Here is a 27,596-nt window from a genome sequence, read left to right as displayed (position 1 = left end):
AAGACCAGGGAAGGGAGTGCTTCACAGAGTACCTAAAGTGCATGTGTGCAATCAGAGCTGTTGTCTGCTTGACAGACAATCTCCCAGAGGTGAGGGGACATCACCTGAAGTCAGCACTTTCTACTGGAGGAGCCGTGACCCAACCCTGAACTAGCTATGAGCCTGCCTGCCTGTTAAAAGAGGGAAGGAATCGGTCTGGCCTTTCAAGAGGAGAGACTGTCCAGGAAGAGAGGTCCAGCATAGTGACAGTGGGACCCATGTGTCTACTGGGTTCCCTGGTGTTCCCTGGTGTTGCATCCTGGTTCCAGACAACAACTGCTGTGGTGATCATAAACCTAGTCGGGCAGTTAGTGCTTGACCATTATATTCCCAGTTGGGGCTGTAACTGTATTCTCATCGTAGGTTCAGATGGGGACTGCAATGGTCATGATCACCAGAGGCCCAGATGGGGCGGCAATCGCCTTGATCGTGGTAGGCCCAGTTGGGGGCTGGAGCTACTGTGATCATGCTAGGTCTGGTCAAGGCCTCAACTAACACTGGTCTAACCAGAACCGCAACTGATGTCCATTGCTGGCACTATCTACGCACAGAATGTCCTCAGTCAAAGCAGGGTCGCATCACCACATCCATTTGAGGCTGTCAAGGTCGGTTCTGCACCTGTGTTAGTGCTGTGAGCTCAGAGATCTGAGACTAAGTGGGCAAGCAGACGGACATGGCCTGCTCCCAGCATCCACCTGCAGTGCAGAAAACTTGTTGCTTATCCCAGCCCCCTCAGTAGATACTTTGGAGGACCACCTGAGCCTACAAAGGAAGATATAGACCTTGAAAGAGCCATTGCACGCATCACAAGTGTGTAATAATGAACACCAAGTGCCCATTTAACTGTTGGCAAGAAAAGAGGGCTCCTGTGCTTGATTCACGTTATTCCAGAGATGGGGGGACCATGTGGATAGGTGGCTACTCATGAAAGGATTAGTCTGACTGGCGCAGGGTCTCATGTTTGCTGTTGAGAAGGTGCAAGCGCTCATTTCTGGTTGTGCTGTCCAACATATTTCTGGGGGCTTCTGTGCTGCAGGTAGAGAAGAGGTCTGCTCCGTGTTATGGTCAAGTCTTTTGACGCTATAAGGAAGCAAGTGTCACAGGACTACAAGTACCCTGTAGCCATCTTGGCAAGAAGAGTTTAAAGAAGGACCATGTTCCTGCAGATTTGCATATTATATTATAATGCCACCTCAGACAGGAACCAGCCCTATAAAAAATGCTGTTGTCCAGCTCCAACAGGAAGAGTCCTGTTAGAATTGCCAGGCCAGGTCCCCTCTGAACCGGAACACAAGCAACAAAAACTGATTTTGGCTGAATTGGGCCTGTCAGTAGGGTGAGGCTTGGTTCCAGCTGCACTTTGAGCATGGGACCTACATCTTGGCATACCCATCGGACTTAGGGATGGGGTTACTTGTATTAACATATAAAGGAGGCCCTCACCTCAGAGCTCAGGATTGACATTTCCTTTGAGAAGCAGGCTCAATACTGATTTGCGTTAAGTAAGACCTCTGCCTAGAGCGGCACGCAGACAAAAACAATGGGCTGAAATGTTACCCTGAGCGATTGCCAGTGATTTAGACGTTTTGCAAGCATTCCTCCCTTTACCATTAACTTGCCTTCTTAATTCAAATCATGAAAAACTCCAAGAAGAGACACTAGAGACTCTAACACTTGAATAAGCAAGTATATCAACTGGAGCATTGGCAGTGACCAGCAAGCCATGATGGTGGACGTGCCTACCTGAAGCTTTGTGCCCCCAGCCCTTCATCCACCATACATCCTCACTGTGGAGCCCCTTTAGGATGCCATCCAGCTGCCTCAGAGTTGGTGTACAATCCTGAGTGACATTCATATTGCGGGGGCCGACATCACCAAGTGCGGCTAGAATGTGACTGGGCCAGACCAGCACTGGATTGACAGGTGACGGGCCCAGCACGCCTGGGCAATCAGCGCTCTAGAGGGGTGAGCGACTTGCACCTGATCCGCCTGGTATCGGCGTGAACTGACGGGAGGCCAGAGCTCCTTTGCAGTGGTGCTGTAGCAAGGCAGACTGGAGACCGAAAGAGCGCTCAAGGCTACCGCTGAGGTGTCCACGGGAGCAGCCTGCTTAGAGAGGCCTGGTTGGGTCACGCAGAGTGCGAGGGGGACGTTGCCCACGCGCCTGACAGGACCGGCCGGGGCAGCTGACCACGCCGAACGGGGCGAGCAGACATGGGCGTAGGAACTGTGGGGGACGCGGGGGACATATCCCCCCCAGATTTTGGAGTGGGGGGGACGCAGGGGACAAGGGTGAGGGGGACCAGGGGACAAACACATTTCCCTTCTCCCTCCTGAGAGGGAGATTAGCAGGCCTTTAGCACGCGAAAAAAAAGTGCGAGGGGAGCTGCGTGACCTAATGGCCCTGCACTTGACCTGGCGCCTCTCCAGTTACCTGTCTGTGAGCCGCCAATGATCCGATAGTCACAGCATAAGGTGACGTCAGAGGCCACTCGCCCCCCTGCCTCTGCCCTTTTCAACTCTTTGTGTGGCGCAGCACCCTGAGGCTCCGGGAATTATTTATTTCTCACCTCAGCTGCCTGTAGCCAGTGCACTGATTGATTTGCTGACCTCGGACTCCTCCCCCCCGTGTCTGTTGCCGGCTTGAAGACATATACACATATACTTGGCTGTTTCATTGCGTGTGTGCTTTCAAATGGAATCGAAAAGGCTAACTGGATGTAAAACGTTGAGCCCAGCCCGTTCATGGCCAAAACATTCACGTTAAAAGAAGCGTCTTGTTAACCAGGTCTAATCCTGTGTTGCTTTTCTGGCAATCGTTTGGCACCGGAGTAGGGGGAGACTGCTAATGACCAGAACACGACTGGTTGTTGTCTGTATCACTGTGTTTTTTCGCCCTATTTTTATTGAAGAGCAAAATGCGCTTGGATCGAAAATGTATACGAGGATGCATTTCTCTCTAACGCATAGCACTAAATGACATTTTTGTGTATTTTTGCTCAATTCTGGATTTGTCTTTTACTGTGTCAAAAGGCAACCGTGACATGCTGTTTACTTCAGTCTAAAGGTCTATTAGACTTCTGTAGTATTTTGGAGAAAGCAGTATCTCAGATTTCTAACTGCAGTATTTTCCTGCAGATTCAAAGATGATGTACGTGACTGGTTATTGGCTGCTTGTGTGTAACTGAAATCCAGGATATTGGGCCTTGAAAAATAAGTTACTAGACCTGCAGCTGTAGTGACTCAAATGATCTACTCCGCCCGATTATAATGCTATTGACCCATTAATTGGCTTACATTTATGCAACTCAGTGCAAATATTTTAATTCGCTGAGCCGCTATTTTCTTCTTTATCACGAATGAGAGCACTTTCAAATGCGGGAATTCAGCTTGTCAGCTGTACACAACACTATTGATATATTTTGAAATATATATGCTATTTGCAAGCTGTTTAAATGTCAGTATTTTTCTAACAGATCTTACAGCCATTTGTTTTCCAAAGATTGTCAGATCACTTGACAAAAACCTCCTCACTGTAATAAGAGAGAGAAAAGTAAACTCAGTTTTCCAAGAGAAGCTTTCTCTTTTTATTGTTCTCTCCCCCTCCGCTACACTGGATATGTATTTCCAATGCTGTATTTGTTCTCTGTGGTTTGCTTCCTTACTGCCGACCTACTATGTAATGTAATGTCTGTTTTTTACTGTATGTATATAAAGCGCTCTGATACGTACGGATCAAGCTAGCGCTATATAAAACTTTTAAAATAAAATAAATGCTGCCTACCAGTGCCCTGACGTTCACACACAGCTTTGCGCTGTACACTGTACTTTTCAGGAGCCCTGCGCCAAGCTGCATAGTTGAAGTTTCACTCCAGTCAGTGGTGACAGAGTAGCGATAGTGTCACTCATAGTCGTTTAAATGTCACTCAATTACACTGAAATTATGAACACGTCACACATAAGCAATTTAAAACCTTGGCCATGCATGGAGCTGAAAAAGCGTGTTCTGTTCAAATAAAAAAACAAAGCCACACGCCTTTGCTCAGCTGTGACAGAACTGCGTGAAAGACTCAACGAGGCATCAGTAAACCACCACGGACTGGAGAGACACGCTAAACTCAAGTAGTGAAACGCGCCCCGCAGTTTAACAACCATTCTACCCCCTCCCCTCCCCAGAATCACTGTTAAGAGTGGACTCTGCAGCCAATCAGCACTTCGGTATGCGGTACAACGAGTGTAGGTTGGCTGAGGTGAAAGGGATAATTCAATCCTAGATCACTTTTCACATTACGAGTCTCACCCACTCCTAGAATATCCTAGAATATGTCTGTCGACCCGGACGTAGTGACAATACAGACACATATTATTTAATGTTAAAAAATCTAAAATGGACAGCAAATTGCCTTCACGGGCGGGCCTTCTAAAGTAAAGTTACAAGCAGCTGAACCGGCATTTTACATCAGCGGAGCAAAGCGGTTCTGTCATGGTGTGCTTTAGCCGAACACTGCTGAGGAACGTACTCTCTGTTTCCATGGAATTCTTTCCACTGCAAAATGTAGTTTTCCCCACCTTGTGCGCTTGCAGTACTGTCCGATCGGCCTAGCCTGGCAGGGGAGTACTGTAAGGAAAAGGCCTTGGGGGCTTGTGCGGGAGCCCCGGGGGCACCAAAGAGTCCTGCTTCCTGGTCTCTTCCTCTGTTGTTGGTGTAAGGGGGAGGAGGGACTGTATATACCAATGGCCCGGGACTGTGGAGGGGATTTTGGATGCAAGGAGGTGAGAGCAGAGGAGGACAACACGAAGGTGGACGCGGTAGCAGGATGACCACCAGGAAGGCGTGCCGGACAAGGTGGCTTTGGCTCTGGCTCTGTCACAGACGAGGTCCATGGGGGTAAGTCATGAGGGGGTGACACCATGAGTTACTCGCACTGGGTGACACCAACCCTAGTGACGCCACTGCTTCAAGAGGTGAGCTTTCGGTGGGGGCGTTCTCCTTTGCTGAGCACAATCTAATAGTGGGAGTAATATGTCCTTGAATCTGCCCCTAGGTGTAGCAAACAAAGGGCCCTGATTCCACCCAGCATGTTAAAGTGTTGTTTACTTTCCACGAAGAGAGCCCTGGTTCATTAAGCTATGGGTAAAAGGTGAAGCCCAGCCATGTTATGTTATGTTATGTTATGTTATGTGGTTTTTATTAGGCGCACAGATGCTCCAGCTAAGGAGCGTCCTGGCGCCCGACAAGGCAGCTACACAACACAACTAAATAAAACAGCACAAACAAAATAACTAAGGGAATAAAAATGTTTTCACGGCACGACGAAAGGAAAGCAGATCGCTCATGGCACGAATTGCCGGGGGTAAAGAGTTCCACAAAGCAGCGGCCCGCACTCGGAAAGAGCGTCCACCGGCCCTGCTTCGCTTAAAGCGCGGTACCACGGCCAATTCGAGGTCTGCCGATCTTAAGGGTCGTGCTGGGATGTAGTTAGCCATGAGGGTCGTAAGGATCATTGCCAGGGACCCCTTCAAGATCTTATAGGCGACGCAGAGGACCTTAAACTGAATCCGCTGCGCCACCGGGAGCCAATGCAGCGCTCGTATAGTGCTGGAGGTAGGGCAGAATCTTGGAAGGCCTACCACCGCTCTCGCTGCTGCATTCTGGATCCGTTGCAGGCGCCCGATCTCAGCTACGTTCAACCCGGCCAGCAAAGAACTAGCATAATCCAGCCTGGAGATGACGGTAGCTTGGATCATGAGTTGCCGAGTGGGGGCGTCGAAGAACTTTAGCACAGGACGGAGCCCACGCAAGATGCCGAAGCAACAAGCGGCCGTGCGTTTAGTGTGGCATGCAAACGTAAGAGAAGGGTCCAACCAGACCCCGAGGTTCTTAAGCTCGGCGACTGGGATGGGAACAGGACCCAACTCCTCCGGCCACCATCTCTCTCCCCACAGTTCCGGTTGCCTACCAAATACCATCACCTCGGTCTTACTAGCGTTTAGCTGGAGACAATTGAGCGTCATCCAGCTAGCGACCGCCCTCAGTCCTTGTTGAAACCTAGGAGCGTCGACTTCAGCATCCCCGCTGATCGTGACCGCTAGCTGGGTGTCATCGGCATATGACACCATGGTCATACCCCATTGTTTGACAACCTCAGCTAGCGGCCTTACGTACAGATTGAACAGCGTAGGACTCAGCGAGGAGCCTTGGGGGACGCCCAGGTTCAACGGAAGGAATTTTGACTGATAAGGTGGGACGGTCACGCTAAAGGCCCGGTTGGTTAAGAACGACCGGAACCAGTCGAGAGCAGTGCCGGTAACACCAGCCTCCTCTAAACGCTGCAGAAGGATAGGGTGCGAGACGGTGTCAAAGGCAGCGCTTAGATCTAATAGCACCAGCGCTGCCGTTTGTCCCGCGTCGAGCACGGAGCGAAGATGCTCCACCATATAAAGCAGAGCCGTCTCCGTGCTATGACCTGCCCTAAACCCATTCTGCGTGGCGTCGAGTATATCAGCTCGACGGAGATGTTCCGAGAGAGCGGCGTTTACGTGTGCCTCCATCACCTTAGCCGGCCACGGCAAGAGTGAAATAGGCCGATAGCATGTGGGTTGGTGCTGCCGAAAACTAAATGCATTGGCATGCAGCTTAGACAACAGTGAAACTAGCCATTCCGCACTTAATGGGACTTAGTTCACATGTATGACATGACAGTAAAATCGTCCGGGAAGGGGGGGATGAATTACTACTAGTGAAACAGCAATAAAATCTGCTGACATGAAAAAATAGAATGATCCAGAAAACCAAGATGCTGTTCTGATTGGATATGTTCTGTGCCACACATTACAAGTTTTTTTTACAATACATGTGAAAAACACATGACTTTAGTTTTGGTTAAAATTCTTAATTTAGGGGAACAATTATTAATTTAAGGAATAAGTTATTTCAAGTGAATTTTGACATTTTTTCACATACCTACAGTCTCTGCAAAGATTTTGCCTCGTTAGTACCAGTATAACATACAAATGCAGCAATGAGAAAGGTGACCAGTCAACCTTTGCAAAGGGCCCTCCACTTTGAAGCAACATAAGTCACATTTAATCAGTAATTTTTGATCCCTGTGAGCTACAAACCCCTTTTTAGTTAAAATTGTCAGATTATTCAGCAGATGATGAATTATGTGGCAAATATGGTACAACTATAATTATGATCAAAACATTTGCAAACTAGGATATTTTGCTATTCATATTTGAACTGCGGAAAAGAGAAAAGTACTGATGACAGAAACTGCTTGGCTCAGAGACAAATGGCCTGTGATTCCACTTTTAAGCGTATTTGGGACATTCTGTGATTGGAAACATATCCCACTTTGTGAATGTATTTTAATGTCAATAACTCATATTAAACCTTAAAGAAGCATGTGCGGCTATTGGTTGAATTAGATAGCGTAGTAGTTTGTAACTGGTCAGTGAAATGCTAAATAAATACTAAATACAGGGAAGATTTGCTCTTTCGGCCACACCTCTGACTCCACCCATAAATCTAATCCTCAGGTTATTCTGGGCCTCGGATTCTCTGCCCACAGTTCTCCTACTTTTTTCCCCCACTCTGACCACTGCTTTCAGCTTATTATGTTTTCAATGTCGAAACCCCAGAAACTGGAGTATTATCAGAGTAGGGGTTAAGCGCGACAGTCGCAGATCACAGTTGGCTCAGGTGGGAACTGGGGTTTGAAATTAGGAATCACGGGCTGCATAGGGGCAAGGGCACTTTCCCTGTGCCTTGCCATTTTACTAATGAAGCCCAATAAAGGTACCAGATTACACTATCAGGAAAAACGCTATTTTGTAGTCCCTGACTTTCCTTAAGCACACTAATGCATCTTGGGATGTGTAGTCCTGCATTACATCAGCTTAACCAAGTGGACTAATACACCTGAGAGCAATTTCAGGAAAAGGGAAGAGCCATGGCTTGACCACTGTGTATCTAATGATATTATAGAGTACGCTGATAACATTAATGGTAAGCTACATTTATTCAGGCAGAACCACTCTGAACCCGGAGAGAAATATGAGGGCCCTTTTTGCAGGTGTGGCAAGTGTAAACTGAGTTGCCCGATTATCAAGACTTTTACCATTAATGGCCTGACAGTGTTCCCAAATTAAAAATTGATTTTCCCACTTGTACTTGTGTTTGTGATTCACAAAAAGGGCAAGAGATTTACTCACAGTCTTGAACCAGCATTTGAAATGTGAGTAGCCCATATGACCTTACTGCACCAGTCGGCGCCTGTCCACATTTAGAAGTGTCAGGCCTGCTATGGGCATCTTCTTGATAAAACGTGTGTCAAGTGCCACATGCCCTCCGAGCTTTCTGTTTGTGATAGCTGTGGGTCATCTTGAATTAGGGGCACTCAAGTGGGATTTCAGGAAAAATTATGCTTTTGAAGACTGTACAAATTAGATTTTCAGCTGAGTGTCTTTACATTTTAAAGCTCCAAGTGGACAAGAATTATAGATGAGGTCATCAGCCACTTGAGGCTCTTTAGCCAGCAGCCCTTTGAATTCTGGTACTTGTAGTTTTATGTTTTCTACTATAGGCATGGACTTTGAAACCTAGCCTTACACAGTGCAGCTGAAAGTCAACCAGTGGTGTTAGAGTTAGCTGGTTTCTTGGCTATTAATGCTTTGTGAAGTAGTATTCTTTAAAGCGGTGTTTCTTCAATGTGTAAAATTTCCACCTGCAGGGGTCACACCTATCATACAAACAATGAACATAGTATTTGCACTATTTTTTATTTGATTTTTATGTCTGGGAATTGGCAATTTGGTACTCATTCCCTTACATATTTTGCGTGCAAGGGCAGGTTATGGCAGAGTACCGGTGGACTATAGGCTAGAGGTTACCTGCACCATGTTTGAGCCTTCGTGCATCTCACACACACACTCTCTCCTAGTTCTGTGTTTCACAATTCTCTATTGCTCTTAAAACTATGTGGAGTTTTACACCTGATGGTATCTGGGCTCAGAATACTGCTAGTGAAGATTTTGTCTCAAGTCCCTCAGTTTCATTTCTTTGTACTTGTCACCATTTAGCAACTGAGCAGGATCATCTTAGTACCGCATTTGAGTAGCCAGTACATCTTCCAAGTCCACTACTTGCCTGCCTTTCTTAATATTTCTCTTCATAACTTTGCGATTGTATACATTTAACGCGCGTACGGTCTCACACAATGGGCGATTTGTATAGGGTCACTGGAAAGTCCACATGGTTGTCCCTGTCCCCCCCAGAAATGTAGTGTCTCCTACGCCCATGCGAGCAGAGTCAGCGAGGATCCGGAACAGTGCGGACCCCTACTGCACCCGCTGCCTCCACCGCAGACTGGGTTGAGCTGGACTGCGCCTCGTGAACCGAGAGAGCATGAATTAAGCAGGTGAGCTCTCCACATCTCCCAACTGCGCTGTTGGACTGGCAGGAGCATTCCTAAACAGGTGGACACAGAATGGCGGCCCAGAGGCCGGATCTGGCCTAGGCCGGGTAGTGCCGGAGAGGTGCGGTAGGTACTGAACTGCTGTGGGGTGAATGTGTGGCCCTTTCCTGGAGCGGGTGGAGTGGACTGGACCCAGGAGCCGTACCGGGCCAGAGCCAGGCACTAAGGGAAAAGATTCTGCCTGCTGTGTGTCGCTGCGAGCCGGGGGGCCACACCCCGCCCTCTCATCAGTTATCATCTCTGTCTAGAGATACGGATCGGGAGCCGGATCGGGCTCGGGTCTCAGAGGACCTCATCCGCTGGCTGGGTTGAAAGACACAGTGAAGCATACGAGAGAGAAATACAGTGACTGATTAGGACACAAACTGCCAATGAAACTGTTTGAAGTGTTGAGGCATTTGTTTCCTGTCCATAAGCAGAGACCGCTGCATGCATGGTCAACCATAGTACTGATAAGGCACTGACAGCGTACTGAACGCACTGACTAGTCCACGGGCGAATGCTCGAAACTGCAAATGGGGCTCCTGAAGGTGGTGAGATCGCCCCCCTCCTTCTGCCACAGAACAATGCTTGTGCAGTAACTGGAGCCCACCACATTGTCATTTGGGTGTAGTTGTGAAAACGGTGCCTTGATCTGGGGGTGGAGCAGCATCGCATATGAGGGCACTCATGTCATAGGTGGACTATCCATACCCAACTGCCATCCGTTCATAACCTTCAGCAAAATCTTATTGGTCATATGAATAGAGGAGGATTCACAACAGACACACACTGCTACTTGGGGGCACCCTACTGCTCGAGACCGGGGTGTCCCAAGTAGGGGATAGAATATATGGTATTGGTATTTGGGACTTGCAGTGTGGTGAGTTCACGTAACTGTCTCCGGGTGGGCTGACTGGGCGATTCTGTGATTGTTATTCCTCTGAGGCGGAAAGACGGAGGCATTTTGTGTTCCCTGTACCTTGCCCCTTTCTACCAGCCGATTGATTGATAATCGTGTGTGAAATTTTTTTAATTCTGTACCATATTTTAAACAGTGTGATTTTATACTCTGTTCTCACCTCGAGACGAGACCACTTCGCCGAGGCTTATTTACTTGTACCACGCCGACTTAGCCAGGCGCTGGGAAACCCCAGGCACAATTTCAGGGGCCATCTTGGGAAGGGAAGGCTGAACCGAGACCTCGGCGCCCCTCCCACCCTCCTCCGTCACCATCACTATGTATATAAACAAGGGACCTGCCCGGCCGCGCAGCGGGCGGGCGCAGCGGGCGCGCCAAAGGCAAGCCCGTCTGCGCCCGTCCGCGCCTAGGGCCACCCCCCCTGGTTCACTTAACTTGCCTCCCCGCATTATTTATTCCGCCGCTCAGCTCCAGCGTCTCCGCCCGTTGAGCAATCGAACTTGTTCGATTTTTCACCCTACTACCTTGTCCACCAGCACTGTTACATACTGTCCTGGCTGTCATAACATGATCCCCTCTAAACCTTCGGATAGCAAGCCTCATATTATGAAACCTCATATTATAGCCCTTACGAATGTCCGCTCGCTGGGCAAACACAGCCAGGATATTCATGACTTGATCCACGATCATAAAATAGACCTTTTATTTAGGACCGAAACATGGATGGGCCAAGCTTCCGATCCGGACTTGGTCATAGCTGTTCCGATGGGATATACCATTCACAGACTAGACAGGCAAATCAAGAAAAAGGGAGGTGGCATCGCCATTATTGCCCGTGACACCTACACTGTAAGGTTCACTATTATCCCACAGATTTTTTGCGAAGCCATTGAATTTGCTATTACAATGTCTCCATCCTACACTTTCAGAGGGATCCTCCTCTATCGCCCTCCAGGGCCAAGATACGACTTCATCGACGCTTTTAGGTCGACTCTGGAAGTATCTGCATTAGATAACCCTTTCACCATTCTGGGTGATTTTAATTTTCACTTTGACGACCTCGATAATTCTGACTCAGCAACACTATTAGCCGATTTATCTACTTTTGGTCTTGCCTCCCTGGTCCATGCCCCCACGCATGATGGAGGTCACATGTTAGACGGTATCTTTACCAATGCCACAGGTTTTCAAGTAACACAAATACTCCCGTTAACATGGTCTGACCACCATCTTATTCTGACTTGGTTACAAATACGTGACCCCTCACTCAATAAAACTAACTGCACCCCTCGTCAATCATATCTGGCTTGGGAGGATATGGATGAATGCAGGTTAAAAAATCTCCTTACAGCTACCACTCCCCTGCTATCCACCGACCCTAATATTGCTACTTCCCAATTTTACAACTGGGTCAGTTCAGCAGCCAAGGATCTGGTTCCTGTTAAGCAACGCTCACGGAACAGATCCACCCCTTCGGCCCCATGGTACACGGCCGAATTACGCATACAAAAACAACAGTGCCGTAACAAAGAGAGACACTGGCGGAAAGACTACTCTCAGGAATCAAAAGTCCAGTACAAAGAGTCAGTGGCCTCATACAAAAATCTTATCATAGAAGCCAAGAAAATGTACTATTGTCACAAAATTGAATCTGCACAAAACTCCAATAAATGTCTATACGAAACCACCAAACAGCTTGCCGGCTCCTCTGTTGACCTTACTCCCCCCCCGTCTCAAATGATCTGTGATGCTTTGTCTAAGTTTTTCTTTAGCAAGGTTGACGACATTTATCGAATCTTTGCAAATACCACCACTAGCTCTCACGACGCCTTTGCTCAGCTAGATGGACCTGCTTTTCATCAGTTCAGTGAGGTTACCGGCTCACAGGTACTAGACACTATATCCTCCATTAAATCAGGGTCGGCTTTGGACCCGTGCCCGCTGAAGGTTATGCGGCCCATCGTGGATGTAGTTCTTACATCCATAACAGAGATTTGTAATTCCATGTTCTCTACGGGTATCTTTCCGGACATTCTCAAGAAAACAATTATAAAACCTCTCCTTAAGAAACCCACCCTAGATAAAGAAGAACTCAAAAGTTATCGGCCTATTGCCAGCTTGCCACTATTAGCGAAAATAGTGGAAAAAACCATGAATACCCAACTCTCCTTCTTTATCGAAGAGAATAAAAAGCTGGATGAGTCGCAGTTTGGCTTTCGCCGATATCATGGAACTGAGACCGCTCTGGTCAAAGCGGCGGATGATATTAGATCCATCCGGGATGCAGGAGGTTCGGCCATCCTGATCCTATTGGACCTATCGGCGGCCTTCGACACGGTCGACCATGTCATCCTGGTCGACCGTGTCGAGAAAATGGGCATTCGAGGCAATGCCAAAAATCTTATTGCCTCTTTCCTGGCTAATAGGACCCAGGTTGTCACCGTGGGACCGTTTGAATCCCCTCCCTTGTCACTACCTTGTGGAGTTCCTCAGGGCTCATCCCTCAGTCCGACACTCTTCAATATCTATGTGTCGGACCTTGCCAAAGTCATCAGGGCACATGGGATGAGCCTGACGTCCTACGCTGACGACACCCAATTGGTCCTAGCTGTCAAGAACGATGGGCCACAAAGAGCCACTATGCTTACTCAGGGCATGCAGGCAATCAGCAGTTGGATGGCCCACAACTGCCTGAAACTAAATTCTGAAAAATCTGAAGTGGTAGTTTTCGGCAATCTCTCTCCAGAGTGGTCTTCTTTATGGTGGCCTTTGTCCATGGGCCAGCCTCCAGACCCGGTTGACAAGGTTAGGAACCTGGGTGTCATTTTTGACAACCGTTTGAATTTCCTACCTCATGCCAACCAGATCTCCTCCTCTGCCTTTTACAAACTCCGGCTCATTAAGAAAATTCTGCCCTTTCTGCCCGAACATCTTGCCAAAACCTTGGTGAGCGCTCTGGTCCTCTCCACCCTAGACTATTGTAATGCCTTGTTTCTAGGTGCTCAGGAGAGAGTGCTTGCCAAAATGCAGGCTATTCAGAATGCAGCGGCAAGGCTACTAGGGCGTATCCCGAAATTCCAACCGGTTTCACCAACTATAAGACAACTTCACTGGCTCCCGGTGAAAAAGAGGATAAAGTTTAAGGCATTGTGTCTGATATACAAGGCCTTACATAACGCTGGACCAGCGTTCTTCACCCAGAACTTAATCCCCTACTGCCCGTCTAGAACATTGCGTTCCTCCAGCTCCCTTGATCTGGTGGTCCCCCGCACTAGAACTGTCAACTGGGGTGACAGACGATTCCTTGTGGCTGCACCAAGACTGTGGAACACACTCCCTCAATCGATAAGGATCAGTTCCTCCCTCTGGTCTTTTCGAAAAAGCGTTAAAACCTGGCTTTTTAACATCTGATGTCCCCTTCATTGTTTTTAGCGTCTCTATGGGAATAACATACCAGTTATCTAGCGCCGAGATGCCTAAGGGCCTTCGTTCGCGCTCTACAAGTGTTATAATAAATAAATAAATAAATAAACACACTTTCCAAGAGGGGGCAGAGAGGAGTGGATTGGTTCACTGCTGTACCCCCGCCAACAGTCGCTATCGAGAACAGCAGTGTGCACAAATCATTTCATCTCTTTTTTACATTTGGTGGTCTGGTACATATCAAAATTTACACTTCTCACATCTCAGACAAAGGTTACATTGGTATATTATAGCACATCTTTGATGAGCAATGACATCATAATCACATTTATACGCTCCTTGAACCAATAAAAATGTATATCAGTTCTCAATATCATATCAGTATTAATAACTAACATAAGTATCTCAAACACTTTCAACACGGCCTGCACGACCGCTTACCTGGTGGCAGAGCCCCCAGCTGACCCGTCCCTGGAGCGTTTCTTTGGGCCCTGGGGTCCGACTTCTCGGAGTCCTCGCAGCTGCCACTTGCATGGAGTGACCTAGCTGAAGTACGCCTGGAGTGCCCCCGTCTACAATACCCAGCACGTGGAGAGAGGCTTTGGGGCCCCCCGGAACCCGGATACTAGAGGAGACTTGGGACGCCCTCCCGGGGCGGTCACTACGGTGGCGTTGCGGTGTGCACCCCTGGTGGCGCTTGCCTACAAGCGGTGAGTGGGACCTACCTTCACAATCGGTAGTGGCGTGCGCTGTTGCTGACCAGTTGGCGGGACGGAGTCGGGGCCTAGCAGTGAGGCGCTTGCAGCGTGAACGGCCCAGGGAGGAAGACTGTCCTATACCCTTCCCTCAGGAGACGGTGCTGGTGTGCGGGTCCCGGATTGCGGCGGCTGAGTGCTGGGAGAGCGGTTGGCATACTCTCATCGCAATATATCGCCGAAATATAGCGACAGTGCGTGGAGGGAGCCACCCGGAGACCTGGGAGCAGAATGGGCAAGGGTGACAAGACCCAAACCAGCGACGCACCAGAGCCCCGGAGGTACAGACAATGGAGTCGGACCCACAGGCGAAAGGAGCTGAAGGCACGTTCTACGCAGACATTAAAACGTTGTTGGTATCGATGGAAAAGGGCCTCCAAGAGAGCATAGCGTCGTTAGGCTCCAAAATAGATGCCCTATCTTACCGCATGGACCGCATGACCGAGAGAGTGGACAAGCATGCAGAGAGAATAGATATGGTGGAGAGGCGCATAACTGAGGTCGAAGAGGCGCAAACGGAACAAGACAAAGTTCAAAAGCAGCACGACAGGATACTGCAAGTCATACAAGATAAGTCCGAAGACTTGGAGGCCCGCTCTCGAAGATCGAACATACGAATCACGGGTGTGCGGACGACCACACAAACTGGTAAAATGGAGCTCTTCGTCGAGAAACTGCTGACAACGCTGCTGGGTGCGGAGGTGTTCTCGCCGATGTTCATAGTGGAACGAGCACACCGCACGCTGGGCCCGCGCCCGAAGCCGGGAGCGCCCCCGAGGCCAATCATAGCCAAACTACTAAATTACAGAGATCGAGACACGGCCTTGCGGATAGCCCGAGAGAAAGGGACTCTGCACTACGAGGGCTCCGACATCTCTCTGTACCCGGACTTTACCACGAAGGTGCAAGAAGAACGCAGGCACTTTGCCCCGTATAAGAGAAAACTCCGTGACCTAGGCTTGGACTATGCTATGCTTTATCCAGTGAAATTAAGAATCAATCGACAGGGCCACTCGCACATTTTCACGGATCCTAAAGACCTACACAAGGCATTGAAAGTTTGGACAAAAGAACGCAGGGGCAGCCCTAGGAGTCAGAACGGTGAGGAGGACACAGGCTGTCAACTGGACAAACAGGACTAGAATGACTGCACCGAACAGTGGATTTGCTGCTTATGGGTCACCTGGCTGCGGGCGGCGTGCTTCGCTGCAACCTGGAGCCCAGGCACAGCCATATGGAACACTCCGACACATGGGTATTTCCTGTCTACACCTCTGTGAGCAGTGCTAAGGAATCCTGAGGTTTCAAGATATTGGTGAGACTGTTTTGATTAGCATGTTCCCGCTGGGCTTAGAGCTTGCACGTCTAGTTGACTAAAGTATGTGAGCAGGGATCTAGGGCGGCGCTGGACTTACCCGAACTTGATACCTTTTTGTTGGGGAGAGCGCAGGTCTGTACACATGTAATGGCGACCAATCTGTGCCCTAATGGCTCGCACCGGCGCAACCTCTTATGGGCGTTAGCGGCAGTGGCGGCACCTGAGTAGTCACTGCCGGGAGTAACGGCCGACCCATCTGGCAGCCTTGGCCCCCGCGCTGTGTGCACTGTTGATCCCACTTCGGGATTGTTTGAGAGTAATTGGGAAGAATTGGGAGGGGGACGTTAACATGTTGGGCCAAGTTGGGGTTGGTCTGCTGTGGGAGGGGGGTGGTGGAGTTATGGGGAACTCTTTAGCAGTGATATTGCATTTTGCAGAAGTTAGTACTGTTCTGTTGGGGACATTGCATGATCTGACTTTGCACAATATGACCATGATTTACAGTTATTCATATGCTCGCTTACTATTCACCACCAAGGCGTAATGGCTGGCACCAGCATAGACTGGACACCAACACACACACCTAAACTGACTGTTCTTACCTGGAATGTCCGCGGCCTGAACAATCACCGCAAAGTCAGAAAGGTCGTTAGCTAGCTGCAGCGCCAGCATGTCGACGTAGCTTTGCTGCAGGAGACACACCTCCCGACACATAATCGCATGCTCCGTTGCAGAGGGTTGGAGGGCAACATCTCAGTAGCGGGGTTCACCACTAGCGCTAGAGGGGTCCTAACGTGGGTTAACCTAAAATCCAAACTGCAGATCCATACGCTGGAAGCGGACCCTGATGGGAGATTTGTTATATCTAGATGCTTCGGCCCAGACACAGACATGATAGTAGTCAATATGTATGGCCCTAATTTTTATTCACCAGACTTCTACAAGACTCTCACGGTCAAAATCAGACGATTGGACCGTGGGAGTCTCCGGTTGTGTGGGGGCGATTTCAATCTCACTATGGACCCTACTTTAGACAGATCCTCCGGTCCCCCCCGCCGACCTGCGGCTGCTGCCCTGGAGCTGCAGAGCGCAATCACCTGTCTCGATCTGGGAGATGTGTGGCGGTCCAGGAATCCGCAACGGGGAGGATACACGCACTTCTCCGCATATCATAATATCCATACTAGGATAGATTACCTGCTGGCTTCCTCCTCCCTACTAAACCGAGTGAGGGACTGCAGGGTTTTGCCTAGAACCCTGTCTGATCACTCGCCGGTCCTCATGGACATTCGCGTACCAGGCAAACTTATACTACCATTTACCTGGAGGTTCCCACCAAACTCATTGCTAGATCCGGTGTTTAAGGGAGAACTAGCTGAGGCCATAGACTTGTTTTTTTAAAAGAACATAGGCTCAGTCGAGAGCTTCCAGGTAGTGTGGGAGGCCTTTAAGGTTTATATTCGAGGTGTAGCGATGTCGAAGCACTCGGGCATTCTTAAAGCAATCAGACAGAGACTGGCAGACCTAGAGGGGAAGCTAGAAGAATTGGAGCGCAGACAGTGCCTCTTCACAGATGACGCAGTGAGCGCTGAAATTAAGACACTACTAGCAGAGTATCATGAGGAGGAGGACAGAGAGATCCGCCACATGAGCAAATACTCCACGGCTCAGGTGTATGGGGAAGGGGAGCGCCCGAGCGCGGTATTGGCCAACCTTAAGAAGGCGACGCGACGGCGCCAGCACATTCCTATGGTTCACACCACTGCGGGAATTCCTACTACAGATGAGAGAGAAATAGCTGAGACTTTCAAATCTTACTATTCAGATTTGTACTCCTCGAAAGTGGAGGATATGGAAGAGGAAATAGATGACTATCTCAGTCATATAGACATTCCTTCACTGGCCGACCATGACAGGGAATTCCTTATGCAACCGATTGAGAAGGACGAGATATTAGACGCGTTAGCCAGTATGAAATCGGGCAGCGCACCAAGAGCTGACGGCCTAACTGCAGGCTTCTACAAAGCCTTCAAGGACCAACTACTACCACACCTATCGGCCCTCTTTGACGACATTTGCGTGGAGGGCACCATGCCGCACTCAATGAGAGAGGCACTTCTGGTTACCATCTTGAAGCCGGGAAACCCCCAAGAGGAGTGCAGTTCGTATAGGCCCCTGTCGTTGCTTAATGTCAATACCAAGCTGTTCGCCAAGGTACTGGCCACTCGGTTAGCCCTGATTGTGGACGGATTGGGTGCCCCAGAGCAGGCGGAGTTTGTCCCTGGTAGAAACCTAGTTTATAATATACGTACGGTCTTGGGAGTGATTCAACATGTCAGACAGGATGTGAAAGCACTGGCTGTCTTCTTCGATATGGAGAAAGCCTTTGACTCCGTGGAATGGCCCTTCATGCGAATGGTCTGCAACGTATGGGCCTGGGACAGCCTTTTCTGCAAATGCTGGGGGCACTGTATCATGGACCGAGAGCGAGGCTCCGCATAGGGGACCTGGTTACGGACCCATTTCCCGTAAGCAGAGGCACCAGACAGGGATGCCCCCTCTCGCCCCTCCTATATGCCCTGGTGGCTGAACCGCTAGCCTGCGCGCTGCGGGAATACCACGGAAACGAAGGCATAGGCTTTCCGGGCTACAGGATAATAGTTTCGATGTACGCTGATGACACTTTGCTGTACATCCGTGACCCAGACAACTTCTTATCATCAGTACTTCGGGAAGTGGTGCGATTTGGGGGGCTCTCAGGGCTTCGGGTCAACTGGACCAAGTCGCTTGCCTTTCCGCTCACGCCGCTCACGCAACAAACACAGATGGAGTACCCCCTCCATTGGACCACAGATACGATTAGATATTTAGGGATACATTTGCACACAGATTCGGAAATTCTCTTTAGAGCCAACTATGGCACTGCGGTGAGTAGATTGGAGGATGATGTGGTGCAGTGGAGTAAACTTCCACTATCCCTGATAGGACGTATATCTTTAATGAAAATGGTAGTGCTCCCGAGATTCTTGTTCCTATTCCTTACCCTACCAATAGTCCTCCCCAAATCATTTTTTGCACGACTACAAAAACAGATGACGAAGCTAGCTTGGGCGGGCGGCCAGCCACGCGTCAGATGGACGACACTTATTATGCCTTACGCGATGGGCGGGTTGGGAGCCCCAGACATGGAAGCGTACTACAGAGCAGCACAGGCGTCACATTTACACACATGGCTGCACGGAGACAGAAACATACCTCATGTTCGCATGGAGACCATCTTTGCACAACCCGATACACTCCCCCACACTGTTTTCAGAGCTACAGATCGTAGAACAGGCATACTTGACTCCTTGACAGCCACCAATCACGCATGGCACAGCCTATTGCGGATGCAGGGCGGGGCACTGCTATACTCGCCGATTACGCCGGTTGATTGGGCTAGGTGGCTCCCGCCGCTCATGGAGAAGGGAGTAATTGCAGCTCTGCACACCCTGAACATACGCACGGCAGGAGACTTGTTTACAGATGGAGTGGTTAAGACGTGGGAGCAGGTCTTGGGCTCCAGCACACCGCCTCCGCTACTGACGCGCTTTCAGTTCCACAGGGTGTGCAGCGCTTTGGGTAACCTATTAGGTGGGGACATGGCGGAACCCCCAGGGGTCCCCGAGCTTACGCGTGTACTCAAAACCACAACACCCAGAGGGCTGCTGTCTAGCCTATACAAACTCACTCAAACGCCTACCCGGTACCCATACACCAAGGCGCGGCTGGCATGGCAGACTGACCTGGGACTAGCACTAGATGATGACACATGGCGCTACTGCTGCACAGTCACTAAGAAGGTCTCTCTAAACGGCAGACACAGATTAATTCACTTCAAGTTCTTGAATAGAGTGTACTACACCCCTGCGCGACTCTTCAGATATGGCCTGCGGGATTCGGCAGGTTGTGAAAGGTGCAGTGCCCCTGATGCGAATTTCCTGCACCTCGCTTGGCAATGTCTGGGAGTCTGGGGGTTCTGGGAGAAAATCTTTGCTGAAATAAGTGAACTGACGGAGGTTGAGATTACACCGGATCCCCTGATGGCCATATTGGGTTACACTAAAAAATTACCCCGAGCAGGTAGACGACTGGTTGATATGGGCCTTCTGATGGCCCGCAGAGTGCTGGCTTGCTGCTGGATGAGGGGCCCATTACCAACGCTAAAACGCTGGGCACACGACATGCTCTATTGCTGTACTCAATCCGAAAATTATAGCGAGCTGCAGCCCCCCACCAGCAGGCCCAAAAATTTCTGGAGTCTCTACCACACATACTTGATGAGCAAGGGAGATGATGACGCATCCGCACCACCACAGGGAGTGGGGTGATGTGTTGTTTGGAAGGGCTGGGACAGATCTAGCAGTCACTTGCGTGTTATACTTGCGCGTCTATTATGGTGTCTCCTACCAACCATGAGATAAATAATTGTGGAGAAGCGCCGCCTGCCCTCTGTAAGGGTTGTTGGCTGAATGGCTGTGTATACTAATGAACAATCTAATGGTATAGTGCTAAATGTATGACGGTTATCGGCTATGGTCGGATGGGGGGGGTCTTCGTTGGGGATTGAGATTGCAAATTGATGTACTTTCACTTGAAATGCAATAAAAAAAATAACAAAAAAAACCATTAAAAAAAAGTATCTCGGGGAGGAGCCTAGCCTGCAACCATGATGGCCGCCTGATCCCTCGGCTCCGCCGACCCTTTTGCTTTCCCCCCGAAGGGCTGTTGATCCTGCCGATTATCCTGTACCCACGTCGATGCTACGGACTCGGGAAACTATCCTGACTCCAACGGTGCGCTCCCCGGCGTCCTTCCTGCAGCGGATGCAACGAAACGTCCTTGTCCCGTTCTGAGCATGATGGCGGTGTCCGGGTCTTTGTTATGCGAGGGCGACCGACCCTGAGTACAACGACCGCGCCTGCTCACGACGGCGGCGGTCAGCTGGCGGAGAGCGGCCACAGTACTTCTCTTTCGTCGCAACGTTCCATCCCGCCCAGCCCGCCTCAACGCTTGCAACGCTGTTACAGCGGCCAGTGCTACATTGTATTTTTCCCCAGCCGGTCGACGGCTTTTGATGCCTCTTTGTACTCCGGCAATGCTGTGGGTGCCATCTTGGATCGAGTGCTCGATGTTTGCATTTACCGACACTGGGCTACACTACTGATGTTTGTGTCGACTGGCGCGGCACCGCAACTGAGTGCGGTGTAACAACATAGTGTGTGTCCCCTGGGCTCCCATTGTAGCTTGATCGACAGAGTGCTGTGGGGCGGTACACGATGGCTGTCTTTGATCGGTGTGGGGATCAAGCCTGTGTCTCTGAGCCCCGAGTGTGGGAAGCTGCTGCGTCTCTCTCTCTCCTGTGGCATCTCTGACGCTTGACGATGTGCTGAGCGCTCTGGGTTCTCTGCGAGCTGCCCTATCTATCCATGCCCGGGACCTGGGGGACCGACTTGATGCCATTCTGCCAGCGGAGCCCCTGATTTGCTGTGTGGGTTTTCGCATGCGGCGCACTTCGCCACACCCTGTGCTCGGCTGCCGAGATGTGCCTGCCCAGATCTACGTGGAGGCGTTAGATGGCCCAGCTGTAATATTGCCTGTCGTGGTTGGGCCGAGGAGTGCACTGACTGGGCTGGTGCATTGGCTGGGGGATGGTTTTTGGACGCGATGCTGGACGACCCCTTTGTGTACTACTGGCACGTTTCTCTGCCCTATCCTGGCTTTGATACTCTTGTTTTGGCTGATCGCTCTTCGAAGGATGCTGTTGTGTGCCTCCCTGCTTTGTACAGCAGACGACCACGGGACATTGAGGTGGACAGACCTTGGTGGACAGAACTCGTTCTTGTGGTTGTCGTTTCGTCTCCTGCTTCCATCCACGATGGCTACGCCGCGATGGTACCTCGTCGTCGTGCTCGATCGGAGGGGACAAGGTTGACAATGGTTTTTCCCTTTCTTGCCTCCTGCTGCCTGTTTTGAATGGATAATGTTCGCTGGACTGGGGAGTTGTATGTTGGATTTCGCTTTGGGTCCCGGAGCCGGGGGGGGGGGGGGTTGGCTGGGTTTACCTGTATTTCGGGTTTTGTCTACAACTGTCTGGCCCTCCTCCGATCTTCACTGATTTTCCTTTCCTTTTTCCTTTTCTTGTCTCTATATTTCGGGTACTCTTCTGGGCGACAGGCACGCTGCTGGGGGGGGGGGGTGGCCGTAGCCTCTGCATGCGTGTAGGGTGGGGGGTTAGAATTCTCTCTCTTTGTTTCGGTTCTATGGGCCTTTTTTTTTTTCTTTTCTATATTCTTATTTCTGTCTTCTTCGGGTAGTGGGTGGGATCGATGCGGGGCGGGTGTTGACATGCGATTGATGTGCTGTGGGACTGTTCATCCTTTTGTGTTCATTGTATGTCGCCATTTTGATTTAGTCTCACGGCTTGCTGGATCTCTGTTGGTGCGCCTCGCCCGCTTCTGTTTTTAGACGGATTGTATGGACTTCGATCCTCCTCCATTCCTGTTCCTCTGTTATATTCTATGAATTTAAAATGTAAACCTTCACTTATCCTATGCCTCGGTGTTACCCGTGTCCCTGGTGGACTGCTGAACACTTATACTTAGTCTTGCGTTGTTACCGAGTCGCCGTTTTGATCGCTGATATGACCTGTACGATGTTGTGGCTGGCCGGATGGTTGTGGGCCAGTATTTGTTTGCCAATATGACGAAATAAAGGTTTTTAAAAAAAAGTATCTCAAACACTACATTTCCAGGGAACTCTCCCTTTAAATTCCGCAGCTGATATCTGTTACTCCCCAGGATCAGATCTTAAGTACTGTACAAATGGATCCCAGAAGTCCCTCGGGCGGGAGGACCTTGGTAGTTCCTCTGCATTAATTTCGAGCTGCTTCTTGCAGCACGCCATGTCTGCTAGCCAGTGTTTTCTATGTAGTGCGTGTTAGCTGCCCTATCTTGGCCAGCAGCAAGGCTATAGCTAATAGTTTGCGTCTGGGGGGCCGTTTTACCTTGTATAGACCAAGGAGGCAGACTTGTGGGGCAGTAGGAATCAGTTCGGTTAGCATTGCTCCTATTGCGTTAGTTACTTCCTGCCAGTATCTGTGCACCTGTGGACATGCCCTAGCCACATGCCGGAAATACGCCTGTGCGGCATTGCAGCGTAGGCATCTATCAGTGTAACGAATACCATATAGGTGTACCTGTAATGGTGTGTAGTATGCCTGTTGCAGGAACTCAAAGTGGATGAGCCGAAGATTACAATTGGGTGTAAGTACTTGCAAGAGAGCACAGCAGTATACTCAGTTTTCTATGGTCAGTGGTATGTTTAGCATTTTGCGCCACTTCTCCATCGCACTTTAATGTTGTCTAAGCTACTCTCGACTAGCTGCGTTTTAAAGTTTGGTATTGAGGCGTTGTCGTGTAGGTGATGCAAGCAGTGTCTGCAGTGTACTGTGTGTAAGGGGCTCTTGAGGGAATGTGGGGTAGACATCTTTAATTGCGGCCCGCAGCCTAAAATATGCAAACACCATTAACGGCGTGCAGTTGGTAGCTGGCAGTGCCTCTGATTGGGTTATGAATTGACCATTAGGAAACACATCACTCATTTATGACATGTATGCCCATTTCTCCCAGTAGTGCTTGTGTATTTTGTTCTCGCATCACTGTTATTCGGGAGTGGTGTCACAATGGCAATGCAGGGGCGTAAGTCGAGGACCTGTCAGCCTGTCGCATCAATGTATGCCAAGCTGTTGTTGTAGTGGCTACCGGGTTTATCACGGCGCGCAGTGTCCACCGCTTTGGTTGTGTCACCAGGGTAACTAATGGTGTTGGATGGGCTATATCCGTCTCCACAGCTACATGTGGGATGTAATTATGCGGGTGTATCCAGTAATGCGCGTATTGTGCTTGAGCACACAAATAATAAAGCTGTAATCTGGGGTCCCAAACCCACCTTGCGTGTAAGGTCGAGTGAGTCCTCCCACCCCACTCTGGGCTGTTTGCCAGCCCATGTGAGTGTAGTCAGACATGAGCACAGCTTTATGAAAAACTGTTGTGTAAGGACAATGGGTATGTTCATAAAAAGATAGAGAAAATGTGGTAGAATCACCATTTTATGGATCGCAATTCTGTCGGCCAGTGACAGTGGCAGCCAGATCCATCTAGCCACTTGTCTTTCTAGTTTAGTAAGGGCCTTGCCGTAATTCAACCGCAACACCAATTCAGGGTCCCGATGTATCCAAATACCAAAGTATTTGACTGGCCCCGTTTGCCATTGCAAAGGGAAATCCAATGGGATTTGTTTTGTGGCCGGAGTTAGCGGAATTACCACCCGCTTGGTCCAATTTATACTCAGTCCGAAGTAATATTCAAATCTTGTGTATTCCCGTATTAACGAGTTTAGGTTGTCTTCTGGATACAGGGTGTATAATACCATATCATCTGCATATAATGATATGCTAATAGAGCGTAAACGAAACTGCAATGCTGTGTGTGCATGTTTTTGTCTAATCTTACACACTAGCGGCTCGAGTGCTAGTGTGAACAGTAGGGAGGGACAGTGGGCACACCTGGCGTGTTCCTCTATGTATATATAAGGGGGCAGTCATAGTACCAGTTATCCGCAGCCTCGCACATGGTTTGGTATATAAAATTTTAATCCTGTGCAGAAACGGTGACGGGAATCCCATTCTATGGAGGACTGAGAACATAAACTATTCTATTCTAACTATTCTATTTAATCAAATGCCTTGGCTGAGTCCAGAAGGGCTACAGCCGCAGGCAGGTCCGGGTGAAGTTGGTGAAACATGGCAAATATAGTGTGCAGGTTGAGCGTCGATCGTGTTGAAATGAATGGTCTGGTAGTACTAAATTTTGCAGTAGTGGCTGTAGTCAGGTTGCTATTATTTTGTCTAGGATTTTGTCATCTGAGTTTATGAGGGATAAGGGTCGGTATGCGTTGCAGTGGGCCAGGTTTTTCTCTGGTTTGAGCAGTGTAATTAGTAATGCTTCTCTAAGTGTAGGGGGAAGGATTCCATTTTCATATGCCTCAGTGTACATAACTAGGAGATGGGGGGTCAGGAGGTCACTATATTCTTTATAGATTTAGCTGGGCAGACCTTCCATTCCTGGGGCTTTGCCATTGGGAAGGGATCTGATTGCTTCTTTTATCTCGTCTTCTGTAATCGGCTGCATAAAGTATTCCCTGTGCGCACCTGAAAGCCAAACCAAAGCTATGTCATCAAGATATCGGGAGTGGTTAAGTGTGTGGAGTATAGGTGTGTAAAATATTCTGAGAATCTATCTATAGTGGAGGGTGTATCGTAACATGGTATGGCATTGGCGTCCATAATCTGTACTATATACGGTGGGGTGCACATGTTTTGTATTCTGCCGGCTAGAGCTTTACCCAGACAACCTCCCTCCCCATAATTTCAGGCAATGTGTCTTCTTGAGGTGAAGTCCTCCTGAGGCTTGAGCCGGGAGAGACCTATGTTGTTTCCAGCTAGTCGCCCTCAGTATAAGCGCGGGACCGCCGCCATTTTATGAGGAATCCGGTCAGCGGGCTTGTCTTCCATGCCCCGACAGTACTTAGTCAGACGCTGGCGCGAGCGCGTTAGGTGAAGTCCTCCTGAGGCTAGAGCCGGGAGAGGCCTACGTTGTTTCCAGCTATCATTGCGCTATTGCAGAGAATTGTACCAGTCTGATTTTAAAGCACTTTGCACTTGCCGCATTTTTATAAATACTGTTTTTTAAAGTTTTAATTTTGCACATTTGCACACTGTGGACTCACCAACCTAGAGAGTTCACATCACAAAGTCCCCCGCAGTATTAGCGAGGGACCACCGCCAATTTGTGATGAATCCGGTCAGCAGGCAAGCCTTCCATGCCCCTGACAGTACTTAGTCAGACGCTGGCACAAGCGCGCAGCGGGCACGCCAAAGGCAAGTCGGTCTGCGCCTGTACGCGCTTGTTTCACGCTCAGCGCCAGCCCACCTGATTTCAGGTAAAGCCAATACCCTTTACTATTCCAGTAATTACTTGAAATCTCTTAATTATAACACGACAGACCAGAATTGCTACATTTTTCATCTAGAACTCAGACCCACTCAGACCCTGAAGAACTTCCCAGGGTGCAAAAACAAATTACCGGAAATAATGTCTCAACCGGTTGCTGCCCGAAAAGATAAACAAAAAAGGACAGGAAAAGACGCCTCCGGCACTGCCTGGAACTGTGTCCTCATCAATGCTAGGTCCCTGGTCAAGCATAGCATTGAATGTGCCTCCTTCATGGAGGACGAGGAGATAAAGATTGCATTTGTCACGGAAACCTGGATGGACGATGCTTCCGGTCCAGACTAGGTGAACGCCACGCCGCCTGACTATCTCTGCTATTTGCAGAACAGGTCACAAAGGAAAGGGGGTGGATTAGCGGTCTTACATCATAACTCTATCACGTCATCTTCTAACCCACTAGTTAATGATGAGGGTGAAGCTTTAGAGTTCTGACTCTATCTCACACATCATGACACTTTTAGAGGCACCCTTATCTATAGGCCCTCAGGCCCAAGAAGACCAGTCGTAACTCAAGTAGGCAACATATTAGAAATAGGATTAAACACTACCTCCTGGGGGTGTGGCTTGGAGCGTTGCGATGGCGGTCGCACTTTGAGAGTGCCCTGGACCCCTCCGTCATCCGCTCTGCCACATGTCGTCATCCGTACCCATCCTCTACGTTAACCCACTGCCTATACCCATCCAATCTCCCAGCGACCTGTGTGGTAAATATATACCGCGGAACTCACCGTAGTGGCGGATCTGATGCCTGAAGTGCACACTCCCAGATGCCAAAATGGTGGCACTCGCCAGGGGGTGAGCGAGTCCCGAACATTGGCGCCTACTGCCCGCTGATCTCCATGCCAGGACACATTCCATCGCAACTGAGCCCGGCGGACGTGCTGGAGGCTCGGATACTGTGTTGGGGCGGCAGGAGGCTGCCGAGCGAAAGCTGGAAGAGGTGGGCGTCCGGTGCTGTGAGTCAGATGGGTGGCCTGTGCTTTCCGCGGCCGGCTGACCGGAGGCCCGCCTGGGGCCGTATCTCTTGGCCTGACGCGTCAGCCCGGGCCTGGGGTGACTATACTGCTGGCGGCGGTTCCCGGGATGAAGACTGCTACCCGGTCAGTGGAGGCCCTCCTAAGGGTTCCGACATTGAGGCCTGCAAGCCGAAGATGTCCGCACAGCCCTGAGTGCAGCTGCGGGAGATCTGGGTGTTGGACCTGACCCTGCGGGCACCCGCCGATTCAGGTGAGAGACCCTGTCCAGCTACTGTGGCAGGCCGGAGGGGCCCACCTGCTGAGCCTCCAGAGACGTGGCTGCCCATCCTGGTGTAGGAGCAGCGAAGGCCCTGTGTCCCTGAAGCGGCCTGCTGCACCCCCTGCAGGGGTGATAGAATCGCAAACGAGGTGGGGCGCAGTGAAACAGCATTGCCTTCCCCACGCTAAGACACTCCTGTGTGCGGAAGAAATTGGGGGAAAACAAACAAAAAAGTATTGAGCCTACCTGGCGAGGGGGAGTTGATGGATCAGCGTGGCTGCACCTGTTCTTGCGGTGGCCTACTTTGAGACAGGTCCTATGAGGCCTGGCTGG

General features: G+C 49.9%; 1 protein-coding gene across 2 annotated transcripts in view; it reads right to left on the bottom strand.

The window, feature by feature from the left end:
• The window catches only part of RIPOR1 (RHO family interacting cell polarization regulator 1), a 1,634,668-nt gene that overhangs the window by 1,508,856 nt on the left and 98,216 nt on the right, over nt 1-27,596 (bottom strand). The gene's annotated exons all lie outside the window — the stretch shown is intronic.

Source organism: Lissotriton helveticus, chromosome 12, assembly GCF_964261635.1.
Source record: "Lissotriton helveticus chromosome 12, aLisHel1.1, whole genome shotgun sequence".
NCBI classification, from domain to species: Eukaryota; Metazoa; Chordata; class Amphibia; order Caudata; family Salamandridae; genus Lissotriton; species Lissotriton helveticus.
The sequence above is the reverse complement of the archived record's forward strand: the minus strand, read 5'-3'. Positions and strand labels throughout refer to the sequence as shown.